Genomic DNA, 7,671 nt, shown 5'->3' with positions numbered 1-7,671 from the left:
CCCCCCCAAAAAAAAATATAAAAATTGAGTTTTTCTTGCCACCCCACTCCTACCAGCCTCCACCACTTTTCTTTCTTTTTATGAAAGAACATTTTTTACTCATTTTACCGATTTAACTATCCACTTTTAAATGGATAATATGAGTATTATTCAGTTTTTAATCATTTTAAATGAGTTAGGTACCCAAACCATTTAAAATAGATAAATATGAATGGATACCCATATAATTTAGCACCCATTCTGCCACCCCTATATGTAGGGGTGGGCATAAATATCGGAAAACCAAAAAATCGAACCGAATCAAATTAATTCGGTTCTTTGGCTTTTCGGTGTCGGTGTTATTTTTTCGGAAGTTCGGTTCGGTGTTCGGTGTAAGGGTCTCAAAACTTCGGTACATCGAAGAACCAAATTTTTATTTTAAAATTCGGTATATATATATATATATATATATATGAGCATGGGTTATTTTTTAAGAAAATAAAAATTAAAAATAAAATAATATATATATATGAGAATTCTCTTAGCTAAAAATTAAAAATTCAACTAACAATTAAATCATTCATGAACAAAGTAACAACAAATGTACAATTCAATAGTTAACTTCAAATATTAATTTCCAAGAGAAACTCAAACATATTTCTACCAATGTACATTATGTAAAGGAACCGTCTTCGTACATGTTTTTCTCGAGAAATAGTTGGAGGCACAATGTTCTTGATAAAGACAAATATAGTATTTTAGTTAGCACAATAAGTGTTCCACGGTGATACGCATTATTCCTTAACATAGTTTTAAATTTCTAAATATCTTATACTTTATCCTTATTTTATTTTTTATTCACACCGAAAAACTGATTTAAAAGCACTGAATCAAATCGAACCGAACCAGTTTGGTTTAATATACGGTGCACACTTTTCTAAAACCAAAAACCGAAGAACCGAACTGAAGAACCGAACGCCCACTCCAACCTATATGTGAGTAATTGAAGTGTGGGAACATTATAAAGTTGAGCAACTTTCACATATAGCAAACACAAAATTCATATTTGTATGCTATAGGAAAATTTGCATAATTGCGCTCCATAACAAACATGTTATGACTAGGTTATTTCGCTATACATATATACAAAAGAAGCAATTGTATAATTCGCGGACTCTTCTTCAAATTTGTATAATTTCACTGGCAGGCCATTTGTATAAATTGTTGTCAGCCTCTCGTTTGTATAAATCATTGAGAGTCTCTCAATTTAATTTTATGTGCTTGTATATCTGTATAAAATTTGAATTTGTATACAATTGAATCGAAATAAAACGTTTGTATATCAAATATCGTTCTCTCTCTCGCTTTATACAAACATAAATTATACATTGTATTTTGTATAACCTATGTTTGTATAAAGCGAGAAAGGCAAAAGAGAACTGGACGGGGGAATATTTGTATTGTATAATTATAAGTGTATATACAATTTTCTCTCGCTTTATACAAACAGAAACATAATTTATACATTTCTGTTTGTAAAGCGAGAGAGGTGAGCGACAAAGAGAGCGAGCGAGAGAGGGAGAGTGGTGAGCGAGAGGTTGAGGGAGAGAGACGACTGGAAAACAGTTTGCTACAGGGCACAATTAAATTAAAGTGTAGTTATACCATTTAATTTGAATTAATAGTTTGCCATTATGTACAATTTTCCCTATTTTAATTGGGTGAATATGGATTTCAAGCTATTTTAAGAGTCTCTATAAATATGATCAAAATGGGTTAAATATGGGTATCCATATTGACCCATAATAGATCATTTCGTTTAAAGTTGGTGTTAAGAATGTGGGCTGCGGTAGACAAAATGTTAGGCAGGGCCACAACCAAAGCCCAATCCATATTTCTAATGGCCCAATCTTACGTTTGCCTACCATTGAGCACTAGCCCATGAGCAACAATATTCAGAGCATCTTTTACTTTCTCCTTCAATTCGAACAGATAAAATTTAGGAAATTTTGCATGATAATAATCATCATGGTAGAGAAAATATGCAGTACTATGTATTAATAATTTTAACTACACTTAAAAAAAATAACATTCTATGATTGTATTTCACTTTTTTAGCATCTCTCTTTTTTCTCTCAATCTTGCTTGCTTTCTAACTATAATAGAAACAACTATTAGCGATAATAAATATGCACATTAACAAAGAATGTTAAAATCTTTGTGGGCATTAGTTAATGAAAAATTATTTAAATACACAACTTAAGAAATCATAATCTCTATCCCTACCATTTAAAAAAAATACAAATATCCTCTCTCGGATGCATCCCTCCCATTAAGTAATGTATCGGACAACCAAAGAATGTATCCTAGCACCCAAATGTATGAGATTTCTATAGTTTTTTCTTAGTTGATTGTCATTGAATCCAATGTCGCCATAAGTTTTAGGACATTTACGAAAAAAATGTTTATTGCTTCTAAAAAAATATATTTAACGGCGATTCAACTATTGCCTTTAAAGATCATTTTTGGTGTGGTGCCTCCTCTATCTTCCTATCTCGCTCACCTTTCTCCTCACCTCTCTCAATGTCTCTCTCGTCATTTTCCTTTATCCCCCTCTCTTTATATTATGTGTTTCATTGTATGATACTCCTTTCCTTAACAAAGACATACAATTCATTTAATTGTATTCTATTGTATACATAAATACACAGGAAAAAAAGAAGAGAAAATACCCATATAGGTTGATACTATATGGAGTATCAACTTATATTTCCATGAATGATACAAGAAATATGATTTATTGAATTTGGATCAGAAAGTTATTTTCAGTTTTCTCAATAAAGTAAAAGTAAATTTGGAATGAGTCGATGAGTAGAAATATCATCATTTATAGAAGTCATTGGAGTTAAGTTGACAAAAGTAAAACATGCGTGGTTAAAACGTACACTTTTTCCCTACTTTGTGAACCTCACTCATTATATTAGGGTTTCCACCGTACAACCTCTTCTCATCATCTCTGTGTGGAATGAGAAAAGCTTGTGAAATTTGTAGGAAATGGGAAGGGGATGAGTGTTTCGGGGAGGTGTTGGAGTGGGTGGTGTGGTAAGATTTCATATTTATTTTCCATAAAAATTGAGATCTTGCCAATACCGCCCATTCCTATGGCTTCCGATCATTTCTCTCTACCCTGTTTCTTTAGTTGTTGAATCTGTTGCATCGTAGATCTAAATCCTGTTGAATTTTTTTTCTTTTGTTCAGTTATGGAGATTTAATTTTGGTGATTGGTTTATTAGGAGTCTTTTGTGACATGTTTTCATGTGTTTCTACTTATACAGTTTAAATGATGTAAAATTTGATAGGCTGTGAATATTTGCTGAAAAAGAGACGATGAATCTGTATGCTCAGCTGATATTGTGCTCAGATCTAGTTTTATTTGACGACTTTGAGTGAACTGACTAACTAACTGAACAATCTTCCGCAAACAGAGGGAGATAATGGACGAAGATGCAGTTAATAAAACTCACGTCATGTTTCCAAATGAATTTCAAATTATACCATCTCATCATATATATATATATATATAATTACGGTAACATCAACTCAATTTTTTTTGTTGCTTCTCCTTTAATGGCTTTTGGTGACATGGTGGAAATAAAAAGTTTGGATCTTGGTGAATTTATATAATAAACTTGTGCCAATTGGTCAAGTATTCAATATTGAGCTCATGTATATTTTATCTTTGCTTGGTATATGCTGTTCTATTCCAGTTGATAGGGGATTGCCTAACTGCTGAAGTCAAAATACACTTGTTAATTTAGTTTATTTGTACTTCTTTTTGGGAATAATGGTTGCTGCACTTGGTTAAGCTATTGTAATAGATATTTGCGTGCAAGAGAATGTACTTAAACTTCATCATTCAATATAGTTGCATACTTGCATCAAAGAATAGGCAAAGCCATGGTTATTACACTATGTAATCTTGGTATCTTTTTTGGATCTGACTTGCTCGTTTCTCTATTTTTAGTGGATAATATTCCTTTTTCATGTGTTAGTCAATATTTATTATTGAGGTAGTGGTAAGTTTTGCGTACACTGTCCTCCCTAGACTGGGTATGTTGTTGTAGTAGTCAATATTTGTTACAAAATTGAGATGTTCTCTAAATTATGGTTTTTAGGATACTTTGTGTGTCAAAGCATATCATTCTTTCTGAACTTTCAGTTGGGTGCTCCATATATAATTGGTAGTTATGCAGAATCTGCAACTAGTCTATGTCTCTCTGTCCTATTATATTCAGAATTGGTTATCTTTGGAGCTCTCTTTGGCAGCTGAAGCCATTAATCTTTGGTCATTTACGCCCCCTAATTTCTTTAACTTCAAACTTTTTCTGATTTGTGTCCGCTCTCATAAGAAAACAATATGTTTGTTTATGTTGCTGGCGTACACTTACGCTGAGAAGTTCAAGTGCATACCTTGTCTGATGCTTCAATCATGGCTATAATGTTCTCGTGTTATTTGCAATGATTTGGTCTACAACTTTAACACTTCTCTTGTTAAAGGATATGCATGTATCCTTGTACTTGTTCTATGTCAAATGCTGCAGCAATTTTATCCTGCATTTCACAAGGCTAACGATTTACTTCAAAAATTTATTTCAATAGAAGTTCTTTTACAGATAACTTTCCTTGATTACTTCAAGAATCACACTGTAATCGTGACATCCTCTTCATTTGTCATGATCATGAGATTCGGTTATCTGATTAAATTTGACAGGCAAGGCAAGTTCTCTTTGAAGTCCCTTGGTGGACCAGAGCTTATTGTGAAGGTTACAGTGCAGCTGAGAAATGCAGAGCTAAGAACGCCTAAGCTCTTGCTATATTTTCTTTTGTCCTCTTGGAAACCATCAAACATATCTCCACTGGTCTGTTTCGTCTGACATCTGATTGGAGACTGAGAACCAAGCTCTATGTTTGAACAATAAGAATTGCTGCACTGATCCTCATATTTCACTGTTTCTTGTTTATTGTTGTGGCCTTCTCCTGATGTGAATAAACCTTGTACAATGAATTCACAGTTAGTCAGGTGATGACAAAGAGACCACGTCAATCCAAAAGGGATGTTACGACCCATATTCCACTAAGCCGTGATGGCACCTAACCAACCCGTCAAGAGAATCAATCGACACGAATATACCCAGAACATGAGACAAAAACATTCAAGTATGGTTTGGGTTGGAACTTGAGGGGCACAGATGAGTTTCAGCATAGTAGGCTGCAGTGCGGTCAGGATTGGTCGAGTTTGACTGGCTGACCGTGCACCAACACTAGTCAAGTGCGACCGACAATGCGCCAGCACTGCTAAGGTCCTGCCTGGGTATTTCAAAGTCGAGTTGAGTATTTTTATTTCATTCTTCACTATTTTAAGACTTGAGGAGCTTGGTTTTGAGAGGCGGCTCCAAGCGAGGAGGATTTCATCTCTAATCTTGGGGTAAGTGATTCTAACTCAGATTTGAGATTATATCAGGAATCTAACCTAAGGTCGATCATTTGAATATGTAATCAAAGGTGGAAATCGGGGATTTTTGGATTGTGATCTAGAGTCAGCTAAATCTAAACATAGATTGACTATAACTTGTAACCAAACCTAAAATCTAGGAAATGGTTCTTCAAGACTAATTTGAGCCCGTTAGACATGATTTTGAGTAGACGAGGCCATAGGAATGTGTTTGAGCATTTCAAAAGAAAATATTTGATCTTCACTAGGAAATGAAACTTTAACCCTTGAAGTTACTTATTTTTCATCAAAGAACATATCTTGTTTGTTGCTTGTATACATTTAAACCATCTAGTCTTGCATGAGTTAGATTACTCTGTTTTAAAGTATCATCCATAGACTGCAGAGTCAGCCTGGGCATGATGTGACCCTTGGAAACTTGGTAGCTTTCTGTTATTGAGCCAGTACCGAATAACACGTGTAGTCCATAGACTACCACAGGTGGAGCGTCAAGCTGACACTCCGAAGACTGGGTAAGACATGAAGATCAACTACCCAGTACCCCTTACATCATAAGAAGTTTATGTTAAGCAGTAGCAAGGTACCTTCAGCTTCGAGATTATTGCATGTATTGATATGATTTCATTTTTTGCTCGATACATGTAAAGGAATGCTTTCACTTCAACCTGTTCCAAGAAAAGAGCACTTGTAAGAAGTATGTTTTATGTGAACAGTGAATACCATATTATATGGATTTACCAACAGTCATCTACAAGCTTAAGAAGTATACTTTTTACTGATTCACCTAATTAATAACCCTTCAAATTCATCGACTTCAGTTCCTTACCTACTCATATTTGCACATACTTGGCCTACCTAGTAAGATATAAGTGCTATTTTATGAAAGAAAAAATACGTGTCATAAATTGTCCAGAGAAGCCATTTACCCATTATTTATTATTAACCTTGTTTGAATTGAATCTCCCAGGGTTTAAAAAAGTTAAATTAAAAACGTACTAAAAACATAGACGTGTTATCATTCAATTGGATGTTTTCAGCTAATTAAATCTAAGATGAATTTTCACAACTAGTGTTATTTTGCTGCTAATTTATCATATATAGTGATACTTTTGATAATTACGGTACATGACAATATTTTTGAAATTTACGTTGTATCTCAAGTACAACCCTCATTCTTTTGAAATCTGCTTTGTATCTCAAATCCAACCTTCTGAAATTTGCATTGTATTATTCAATTGTATAATTTCTTCGCTCAATTTCGCTGGATACACTGTACCTATTCACCCATTAATCTAGTTGTATTAATCTTAGATATAGCAATTTTAGGACAAGTCGCTCTGTATCATATACAACATTGTTTGGGGTTAAAGAAGCACTCAATTTTGTTGGACACACTTTATCAATTTTATTAGATACACTGATACAACTCAAATCCTTTTTTCGAGTACAATTCAAAAAAGTTTTAGAAACAACTTCGAAAATCACTAGATTCTTAAATAAAATCAAAAAAGTTTCAGGTACACACATCTATAACCTAGCTACATAAGCCAATAGAATCGAGCAGTAACAATCACCAGTGAACTCAACAAGATCACTAAAAAAATGATGCATTCAAAACAGTATCAAGCAACATATTCAAAACACAACCATAAGGTAAAATTTTACCGTCCTTTGTCCTTGTTACAACTAGACCTTTGAAACAAAAAAAAAACTATGTTTAACCTCACTTCGTACTATTTATCCTTCAGATTTTAACCCCAACATGTTTATATAATAAGATTGGATTAGAAAATTGTTTTCAGCTTGATACATAAAATAAAGTTGCTAACTTATAGTATAATGAGTTGATGCGTAAAATGGTCATATATAGAAGTTATTGGACTTAAGTTAACAAAAGTAAGACATGCGTGGTTAAAACGTGTTTTGGGAACCTCATATTTTAGGGTTTCCATTCTACCGCCGCTTCTAGTCTCTATATAAATAAAATAATCTGAGTAGCAAGTACAATGAGTAAGATGAAGCTTTGTGAGGTGAGTATGTAGGAAAGGGAAAGGGGATGAATGTTTCAGGGAGCTTTTGGAGTGGGTGGCATGGTAAGATATCATATTTTGTTTTTCATAAAAAATGGAATTGAAATCTTACCGATTCCCCCCATTCCAATGGCTTCCAGTCATTTCTCC

At 33.7% G+C, this 7,671-nt stretch overlaps 1 long non-coding RNA gene and 2 other non-coding genes across 3 annotated transcripts; all 3 read left to right on the top strand.

Moving 5' to 3' along the window:
* Positions 1-3,048: 3,048 nt before the first annotated feature.
* Positions 3,049-3,159, top strand: MIR482E (microRNA MIR482e). Its single transcript, NR_127143.1, has one exon. It is a non-coding gene; the product is annotated as a microRNA MIR482e (primary transcript).
* Positions 3,160-4,630: 1,471 nt separating this feature from the next.
* Positions 4,631-6,229, top strand: LOC107062421 (uncharacterized). Its single transcript, XR_001474599.1, has 2 exons — positions 4,631-5,464; positions 5,870-6,229. It is a non-coding gene; the product is annotated as an uncharacterized lncRNA (long non-coding RNA).
* Positions 6,230-7,549: 1,320 nt separating this feature from the next.
* On the top strand, positions 7,550-7,671 carry MIR482B (microRNA MIR482b). The gene has a single exon (NR_127140.1). It is a non-coding gene; the product is annotated as a microRNA MIR482b (primary transcript).

This window comes from Solanum tuberosum, unplaced genomic scaffold, assembly GCF_000226075.1.
Source record: "Solanum tuberosum cultivar DM 1-3 516 R44 unplaced genomic scaffold, SolTub_3.0 scf00227, whole genome shotgun sequence".
Classification (NCBI taxonomy): domain Eukaryota; kingdom Viridiplantae; phylum Streptophyta; class Magnoliopsida; order Solanales; family Solanaceae; genus Solanum; species Solanum tuberosum.
The sequence above is the reverse complement of the archived record's forward strand: the minus strand, read 5'-3'. Positions and strand labels throughout refer to the sequence as shown.